Source organism: Nicotiana tabacum, chromosome 24 (genome assembly GCF_000715075.1).
Source record: "Nicotiana tabacum cultivar K326 chromosome 24, ASM71507v2, whole genome shotgun sequence".
NCBI lineage: Eukaryota > Viridiplantae > Streptophyta > Magnoliopsida > Solanales > Solanaceae > Nicotiana > Nicotiana tabacum.
Window position 1 is genome coordinate 78,567,439 of NC_134103.1, and position 10,372 is coordinate 78,577,810.

Here is a 10,372-nt window from a genome sequence, read left to right on the forward strand (position 1 = left end):
TACAGACCGCACTGTAATTGTGCGGCCGCAGAAGCAAGAGTGCGGCCGCACTCACAAATGTGCGGTCCGCAGTAGTTGAAGGAGTGCGGCCGCAATCCAGAATTGTGTAGTAGCAGAACTGGAACCTGTCAAGTCAAGTCTCGTTGTGCGGACCGCACACATAATTATGCGGCCGCACAACCTCCGCATGAGCATTTTTGTCAGATATTTTCAGCTTAGTATAAATAGAACTTTTTGTCATTTTTAGGGTAAGTTTTGTTTTTGGAGAGCACCTGAGCCGTTTTCCTTTACTGTTTTGAGTAATATTGTAATAGATTAGCTTCTAAACATGAGATTTTCTTTGGCTAATCAATTATTATACATTCTATCTTAACTTCTTCTTGTATTTCTTTATTTTTTATGAGTAGCTAAATTTCTAGTTAGGTTTGTGCCCCAACCCTAGTGTGGGTACTTGATGGGTGTTTGATATAGGACTTGTTTGTAATTGGATTAGTGATATTTAGCCTAGTTATTGATTGAATTCAAGAATTAATGGTTGCAAACATTGATTCATGCCTAATTGACTTAGTCTCTACTTGAAAAGGAGAGACTAAGTCTAGGAAAACTTGACTAACAAGAAATTGGGGTAAACTCAAGAAATTGATAGCCCCAATTAAAGAGTTGAATCTAGAGATAGTAAGATCCGACTTGAGCAGTTATCACTTGTTTTGTGCAATACCCATTTGGATTTGAGAAAGCCAAATTGGAAAAAACCACTCAAACTACCAAGAGGTATATAGTGGGTAATTGCGTGTGATTGTTATATTACAACCCCGACCAATGAGGCTAGTCCTAGAGTTTTCAACCCAATAGGTAAACCACCTAGGTGAAAGTCACAACCATAGATATTTTATCATTTGAAAAACAACCAAAACCAAAAATATTGTCTTCTAGTTTTATAATTGCAATCAATAGTCTAAAGTAGAAGTAGAAACAACAAACAAGAATGTGGAAGTGTAATCTAAGGCATATTGTATAATTACACTACATATATAACTAATCCCAATTCTAACTCCCTGAGGATTCGACCCCGACTTGCGTTAGGTTATATTATTGCCTCGACCGCCTCACTACCTATATTTGTGGTGTGAGTTTGGGCGACATCATGTATCCACTCCCTAGTTTCTTTTCCAATATAGGGTCTCCACTCCCTAGTTGATATTATTTTAGACATAGGGTCTCCACTCCCTAGTCTCGTTTGCAACATAGGGTCTCCACTCCATAGTTGATGATTATTTTAGACATAGGATCTCCACTCCCTAGTCTACTTTTCCAACATAGGGTCTCCACTCACTAGTTGATATTATTTTAGACATAGGATCTCCACTCCCTAGTCTCTTTTCCAACATAGGGTCTCTACTCCCTAGTTGATGTTATTTTAGACATAGGGTCTCCACTTCCTAGTCTCTTTTCCAACATAGGGTCTCCACTCCCTACTTGATGTTATTTTAGACATATGGTCTTCACTCCCTAGTCTCTTTTTCAACATATGGTCTCCACTCCCTAGTTGATGATTATTTTAGACATAGGGTCTCCACTCCCTAGTCTACTTTCCAACATAGGGTATCCACTCCCTAGTTGATGTTATTTTAGACATATGGTCTCCACTCCCTAGTTGATGTTATTTTAGACATAGGGTCTCCACTCCCTAGTCTCTTTTCCAACATACGGTCTCCACTCCCTACTTGATGTTATTTTAGACATAGGGTCTCTACTCCCTAGTCTCTTTTCCAACATAGGGTCTCCACTCCCTAGTTGATGTTTTAGACATAGGGTCTCCACTCTCTAGTCTACTTTTCCAACATAGGGTCTCCACTCCCTAGTTGATGATTATTTTAGACATAGGGTCTCCACTCCCTAGTCTACTTTTCCAACATAGGGTCTCCACTCCCTAGTTGATATTATTTTAGACATAGGGTCTCCACTCCCTAGTCTCCTTTTCCAACATAGGGTCTCCACTCCCTAGTTGATGTTATTTTAGACATAGGGTCTTAACTCCTTAGTCTCTTTTCTAACATAGGGTCTCCACTCCCTATTTGATATTATTTTAGACATAGGGTCTCCACTCCCTAGTCTCTTTTCCAAATAGGGTCTTCACTCCCTAGTTGTTGTTACTTTAGACATCGGGTCTTCACTCCCTAGTCACTTTTCCAACATAGAGTCTCCACTCCCTAGTTGATTGTTATTTTAGACATAGGGTCTCCACTCCCTAGTCACTTTTCCAATATAGGGTCTCCACTCCCTAGTTGATTGTTATTTTAAACATAGGGTCTCCACTCCTTAGTCTCTTTTCCAACATAGGTCTCCACTCCCTAGTTGATGTTATTTTAGACATAGGGTCTCCACTCCCTAGTCTCTTTTCCAACATAGGGTCTCCACTCCCTAGTTGATTTTATTTTAGACATAGGGTCTCCACTCCCTAGTCTCCTTTTCCAACATAGGGTCTCCACTCCCTAGTTGATTTTTATTTTTTTAGACATAGGGTCTCCACTCCCTAGTCTCTTTTCCAACATAGGGTCTCTACTCCCTAGTTGATGTTATTTTAGACATAGGGTCTCCACTCCCTTGTTGATGTTATTTTAGACATAGGGTCTCCACTCCCTAGTCTCTTTCCAATATAGGGTCTCCACTCCCTAGTTGATTTGATCTTAAATGCACGGAACACCATTCCCTGATATCATTGCAAATATAGGGTTTACCATTCTCTGGCCATATTTTCCCAACATAAGGTACTCCAATCCTTAGTTGAGACATCTTTTTGACAATAAAGGAACACCATCCAAAAAAAAAAAAATAATCAACATGATCTTTTCGGGGTACACCACCTGCGACCTTTTATTGCTTTCAATAAAGAAGTAGTTTAGAATTTTGTTACAATAACTCATGAAATTTTTCTAGTGCAAGCTCGGGCAGAAAATTTTCGTTCGTTTGTTTATTTTGGTGTCTGGGTAGGTTTTACCTCGAGGCACTGGGTTCGAAATGACCAAAAGAAAAAGCATCAATTCAGAATAAAAGAAAAAAAAAGTGAATCCAAAATGCAAAAGCAGTTGAAAAGATGTGGAATGCTCAAGACATGACTGAAGTCACGAGCATTGGAGTCCCGTTTTGATTAGAAAAAGCTATAGAACAATGAACTAGCACCTACAACTAGCGAGAATCAAAGTTTAGATCAGAGTCTGCATGAAGAACTGGTCAAGACTCAAGATCAAGTTTCAGAAGACTCATAGATAGGAATCGTGTAACTCATAATTGATAGGCTTGTTTAGTTTCTTTTTGTTTTGATATAATAGCAGGACCACAGACCAGAGCCTCGACCGAACCTCACTCGACTTCTCAACTCATCATTCTACCATTCTCCTTGAACTAAACGCGACCTGATTCCCCTATAACCCGGGATATGTAGGATGTCCAAACCAGGAATCGGTTGCACCCTATCTTTTATTTCTTTTCCTTTTGAATAATGGTTTGGTCAAAAATTAGTCACATGGCTCACCTAGTCTTTGACTGAAAACTCTTCATGTTTCCAAGCAAAGAGGGGCAGCTGTGAGCACCTAATTTTTGACTATATTTAAATTTTTATCACCTTCTACTATGTAAATATTTTCAGAATTTAATATATATTTTTTAGCTTTGTTACACTTTTTTTTATATATAGGGTAAAAATTAAAGATAATTTAAATGGTCAATTATTACTATTAATATTATTTTTATTTTTATTCTTATTTTTTACCTTTATTTTAAAATAGAAAATAGATTATTTTGTCCGCTGCTCACTTGACTCTCTCTCTCTCTCCCCCAAGCGTTCCCTTCCCGTTAATGGTAACATAACGGTAACAAAACCAGCAATCAATTCAGTCGCCGGCGACTACCCTCTGCCCAGGTAAGTCCTCTCTCTCTTCACTCTCCTCCTCATCAGCCCACACCCCTCCTCCCTCTCTTCCCCCATATCTCTCGCCCTGTTTCTCCTCTTTCCCGTCTTGTCTTCTCCATCTCTCACTGCCGGCGATAGGGGTGGGCATTCAGTCGGTTCGGTTCGGTTTGAAGAAATTCGGTTCGGTTATTTGGTTTTCGGTTTTGTAAAGGTTACCCGAAATCGAACTGAAATAAGTTCGGTTCGGATCATCTCGATTTTCTAATTTCGGTTCGGTTTTTTTCAGATCGATTTTCGGTTGGGCTCCTTCTATGTAATAATAGGACTGGCGAATTTGTTGTTTTTTTTCAAAACTTCGGACTTCTTGGAAATATTGTTTTTATAAAAACAAAATGACTAAACTTTGCATACTATTATGGATCATAAAATTCAAACATAGTGTAAATTATAACTTTGTGTGAAATCCTCCCGGTAAACTATCATATATGCTATGGAAGTTTTAATAGAGTGAAAGTCTTTAAGATTGGGAAGCTGATGGATACAAAGTCTTTAAGATTGGGAAGCTGATGGACTTACTTAATTGGGTTGGGTCTTTGATAGATTGGACCTGATAGTATTAATTTATTATCTATGGGCTTAGCCTATATATAACTTAAAGAATTTATATGCTAATAATTCGATTTTTTGGTTAACTGAACTAAATAAATTAATAACAGAAAACCGAACCGAAAAACTAAAATTTTAAAATTTTAAACCGAAACCGACCAAAAAAACCAAATAACCGAAACTAAAATAAAAAAAAATTCGGTTCGGTCGATTTTTTCGGTTCTGATCGAAATATGCCCACCCCTAGCCGGCGAGACGTCGGCGACGTCTCTCTAATATTCTACACTCTACCGGTTGTCCTCTTTTCCCCCTCGTTTCACTTGTCCAGCCCCGTGTGCACTGGGGGTGCGCTCTTTCACTCCATAGTGAACAAGACAGCAGACTCCAGCGAGATACGGATCGGTCGCCGGCGAGTGGGAACAACCACAACCAAGTTTCAGGCCTATTTGCGGTGTCGTGGTCACACGCAAATCAGACCCGTCTGCAAGCCAAGTGATTCATTACCCATCAACTCTGGCCAGTTCTTCGACTACCACCATCGGCCCCACCGTCTCCGTCGACGATACCAGGTTATACGTTCCTGTCTCATTACACTTTGTCGTAGATGCTTAGATCATTTAATTGTTTGACTCACCTGTACTATTTAGGGTTCTCGACGGGCGTCGCTGGCGGGCACAAAGAATACTGGTGGTGGAATAAAGTGGTCCAGGGTAAAGTGGAAGCGAAAAAAGCGGCATATCTGAAGTTAGTGGGGAGCATAGGTGAGGATGAGAGGCGTTCATGCATAGAGAGGTATAAGGTAGCTAGGAAGGAAGCTAAGCTGGAGGTCACAGAGGCTAAGACTGCAGCTTATGGTCGTATGTACGAGGAACTGGGGGAAAAGGCGGGGAGAATAAGCTATTCCGGCTGTCCAAGTTGAGAGAAAGGAAGGCTCGGGATTTGGACCAAGTGAGATGCATCAAGGACGACGATGGTAGAGTATTGATGGAAGATTCCCAGATTAAGAAGAGATGGCAGACTTACTTTCATAAACTTCTGAATGAAGAAGGGGATCGGGATATCGTGCTAAGTGAATTGGAGCCTTCCGAGAGTCAGCGTGAAGTTGGGTACTGCATGCGCATCAAGGTGGAGGAGGTCGTGGGAGCTATGAGTAAGATGAGTAGGGGCAGAGCGACAGGGCCTGACGAGATTCCGGTGGAATTTTGGAAGTGTGTGGGGAGAGCAGGTTTGGAGTGGTTGACTGGGTTGTTCAATGTTATATTTAAGGCGAAGAGGATGTCGGATGAGTGGAGGTAGAGTATGGTGGTTCCATTGTATAAGAACAAAGGTGATATCCATAGTTGTAATAATTATAAGGGTATCAAATTACTGAGTCATACCATGAAAGTGTGGGAGAGGGTGGTTGAAGCGAGGGTGAGAATGTCGGTGTCTGTTTCCGACAACCAGTTCGGGTTCATGCCGGGTCGTTCTACTACAGAAGCTATACACCTTGTTAGGCGGTTGGTGAAACAGTACAGAGATAGGAAGAAGGACTTGCACATGATTTTTATTGACCTAGAGAAAGCATATGACAAGGTTCCTAGAGAAGTTATCTGGAGATGCTTGGAGGCAAAAGGTGTATCGGTTCCTTACATTATGGCAATTAAGGACATGTATGATGGGGCTAAGACACGGGTAAGGATAGTAGGAGGCGACCCTGAGCATTTTTCGGTTGTTATGGGGCTACATCAAGGCTCTGCGCTCAGTCCGTTCCTATTCTCCCTTGTGTTGGACGCGTTAACACACCATATTCAAGGGGAGGTGCCATGGTGCATGCTATTCGCCGATGACATAGTTTTAATTGATGAAACACGAGCTGGTGTTAACGAGAGGCTGGACATTTGGAGACAGGCTCTTGAGTCTAAGGGTCTCAAGCGGAGCAGGACGAAGACGGAATACCTGGAGTGTAAGTTCAGCGCTGAGCCGGGGGAAGTGGGCGTGGATGTGAGGCTTGACTCACAGGTCATCCCAAGTAGAGGCAGCTTCAAGTACCTTGGGTCGGTTATCCAGGGGGAAGGGGAGATCGACGAGGATGTCACATACCGTATTGGGATAGGATAGATGAGGTGGAGGTTAGCATATGTAGTCCTGTGTAACAAGAAAATGCCACTGATACTCAAAAGTAAGTTCTATAAAATGGTGGTTAGACCAGCCATGATATATGAGGCTGAGTGTTGGGCTGTTAAGAACTCACATATCCAGAAGATGAGAGTAGCAGAAATGAGGATGTTGAGGTGGATGTGCGGGCATACTAGGATGGATAAGATTGGGAATGTTGATATTCGAGAGAAGGTGCGTGTAGCTCCCATTGATGACAAGATGCAGGAAGCGAAGCTCAGATGGTCCGGGCATGTACAGAGGAGGAGACCAGATGCCCCGGTAAGGAGGTATGAGCGACTGGTTGTGAAGGGCACGAGAAGAGGTAGAGGGAGGCCGAAGAAGTATTGGGGAGAGGTGATCAGGCAGGACATGGCGATGCTTCAGATTTTCGAGGACATGACACTTGATAGGAAGATGTGGAGGTCGAGTATTAGGATTGTAGGTTAGGAGGTAGTTGAGTCTTGTCTTATTTCATATCATTGTGAGACTAGTCTGGTAGGATTTTTGTCTAAGCTAACTAGTGGCAATGTCGTCTCTTACTATTTTGTGTTTCAGTGTCGGGCCTATTTACTAGCTATCGTTTTCGTTTTTGTTTTTTTTCGTTTTTGCTTTGCATTTTTCTTCTGGATTTCATGTTGTTCCTATTTTTTCTATGATTTCTGTGGTGATACTGATATTGTCTTATTTTGTCTTTTTGTCCTCTTGAGCCGAGGGTCTTTCGGAAACAGCCTCTCTACCTCTTCGGGGTAGGGGTAAGGTCCACGTACACACTACCCTCACCAGACCCCACTAGTGGGATTTCGCTGGGTTGTTGTTGTTGTTGTATTTATTTTAAAATAAAATAAATTAAAAACCCGAAAAAATTAAATTATTAATATATTTTTTAAAAAAAAAAATCGAATTTGAATAAAAAATAGGAAAAGTAGAAGTATAGAATTAAAAAGTAAAATTACAAGTTGGTGGAAATTATTTAATAAAAATTAAAAAAATAAAAAGTAAAAGAAAGTTGGAATTAGATAATAAAAGTGAAGGTAGCTGAGTTTGTTTTTTAAAAAAAGTAAAAGAGAGTGGAAAATTTAAAAAAATTAAAAAAAGTAAAATAAGTGGGAAAAAAAGTAAAAAAAGTAAGAATTTAAATATAATAAAAGTAAAAACAGTGAGAAATTAAAACATAAAATTAAAGGAAAATGGGAAATTATTTATATATTTTAAAAAGAAAAATGGGAAGTGAGAATTCTTTTTAATTAAAAAATAATAAAATAATTTAAAAAAAACTGAAAAAATTCCGAAAATTTTTCTATAAATAGAAGAGAAATGGAGAAAGAAAGGGGAGATAGAAAAAAAAAATAGAGGGGAGGGATTTGAGAGAAATATTTTGCTTCTTTTACGTTAAGAGAATTTCTATTCGTGTCATTCTTTCTTCGTCTTTCTTTCGAAAAACAAAAACATCAGTTTCACCACACAAAAATCACCCTGAAACCCATAAAAATTCAGCCAAGTCCCAATCTTGTTCTCCCGTTTGCGTGAGGTTTAAGAGGTCCTGTTCGAGGTCCATTTTCAGCGACGTTCTCGTTTATCTGAATCTGGTTCCGTCGAAGTTGTTCGAATTCCGTTCGACGTCCTGTTCTCCTTTAAGTTGTAGCCGGAACTTTCCTATTGTAATTCAAACTTGAAGATTTTTTTTATCAATATAGTGAAGAAAGTTTTTCACCTCAAAGGTTTGTTTCTTTTCCATTTCAGTAATGTTTATTGCCATGCTCCAGTCATATCTCTTTGAATTGTAGTTCTTTGTTGACTTTATTTGGCATGAATTTTTATTATATTATTCTAGTTTAGTTGTTTTTCATGATTAGTTGGTGTTTTAATTTTCATTATCAGTTGGTTTGATTGTTGAGCATTTTGGGGTTAAAGGTATATTTATTTTTGATTTATATGAATCTAAAGTCATGTGTAGTAGTAGGAAGGCACGTATTCTCTGTTTATATTTGAGATAGATTAATTTGTACATGTTAAAGTAAAGATGTCTTGGTCAACACATTTTATATAGTTGGGTCATGAGTGTTAATTAGATTTAAAGGGAGTTGAGTTTGTTTAATGAAGTATGTATTACTAAAAATGGCTAATGGACAATGGACTAGTGGAGTAGCATGGTGAACTAGTAACTGAGCCTATTTTTTAGTTGGTTTTAAAGGATCAATTGTACTACGATCAATTTTATTTATCTAGGTCAAAATAGTTTCTGTCACGCCTAATTTAGTAAGAGCAAAAGCTGACCTATTTCCATAGCTCTTGACCTTACAAAGATCTCAAACTCATAAGGAAAAACAAATTATGAACATGTCTTAGTTGCTTTAGGCGCGATTAATAAATCCTCGTGACTATGAGTACGGTTTCCGTGGCATAGTCGCGATACGTAAATCCCAACTCAAGTGCGCGTTTCACGCGACTTGACCATAACTTCAAAAATAATAAAATAAACATGTTGCAAACCGCGGATACGTTTCACGTGGCGCGATTCGCAATATGTACCAAAATGACAAGTGTACGACATCGTAACTTGTTCAAAAAAAAAATAACTCCATAAATACTAAAAAGTGGTTAAGTAAATAATTAAAAGCGGTAAAGAGTAAAATGCACAATAGGTCTAAAACATGTAATAAAATCAGATAATTAGGCCAAGTATTAATTATTAAGCGACCGTGCTAAAACTACGGAAATCGGGAGTGCCTCACACCTTCTTCAGGGTTAACAAAATTCCTTACATGGTCTTCTGTGTTCGCGGATCATAAATAGAGTCAATTTCCTCGATTTGGGATTCTAAAATAAACCGGTGACTTGGGACACCATAATAATTATTCCAAATGGCGACTCTAATTAAATAAATAATCTCATTTCGAATAATGTCACTTTAATTGAAAAACTCCAACTCCTCCATCCCTCGGGAAAAAGGGGGTGTGACGGATAAAACTTTGAAAAAATTTAAAAAATATTTAAAAATTGCATTACAATAAATATTTATATGTATAAATATTTTTAAAAATTATATAAATATATTATCGGGTTGGTTTGGTTTCGGTTTGACTTTTTTAGTTAAAACCAAATCAAACCAATTATGGTCGGATTTTATTTTTCAATAGCAAACCAAATCAAACCCAACCACATTAGATTTTTTTTTCGATTTAGCTCGAATTATCGATTTAGTGTGATTTATCGATTTTCTTTGTATATCCCTAATTGTCTTGGTGCAGTGTCATTCTTTGAGGTCGAAACCAATTGGGAAGGCATCCGTTCAATATGGCCTAATTGTGTGATTAGTGATAACATTCAATTTTTTTTTAAGGAATGAACCACAAGAAATATAAATAATTTAATGTAAATTGTTAGTCGCTTCTAAAAATAATAGTCGACAAAATATATATATTTTAAATTTATTTATATTTTAGAAAAAAGCCAAAAGGTTGAGTTTCGGGGATGGGACAATTATGTATTTTGGCCAAATGAATTTAGTCATACTCTTCTCTGAATTTTTGTCAAATTTATAAATTGAGCTAATTTTAGACGTATTCTAACGGATAAAGTAATGAGCAACAATCCAACTCAACTTGGATCAAACTGAATTCGATCAATTTAGACTAAACAATATATCATAGCACAATTTGTTCAATTTATAATTACTTTTTTCAGTTGCTTGTTCTGTTATTTTGTTTAATCACCAAA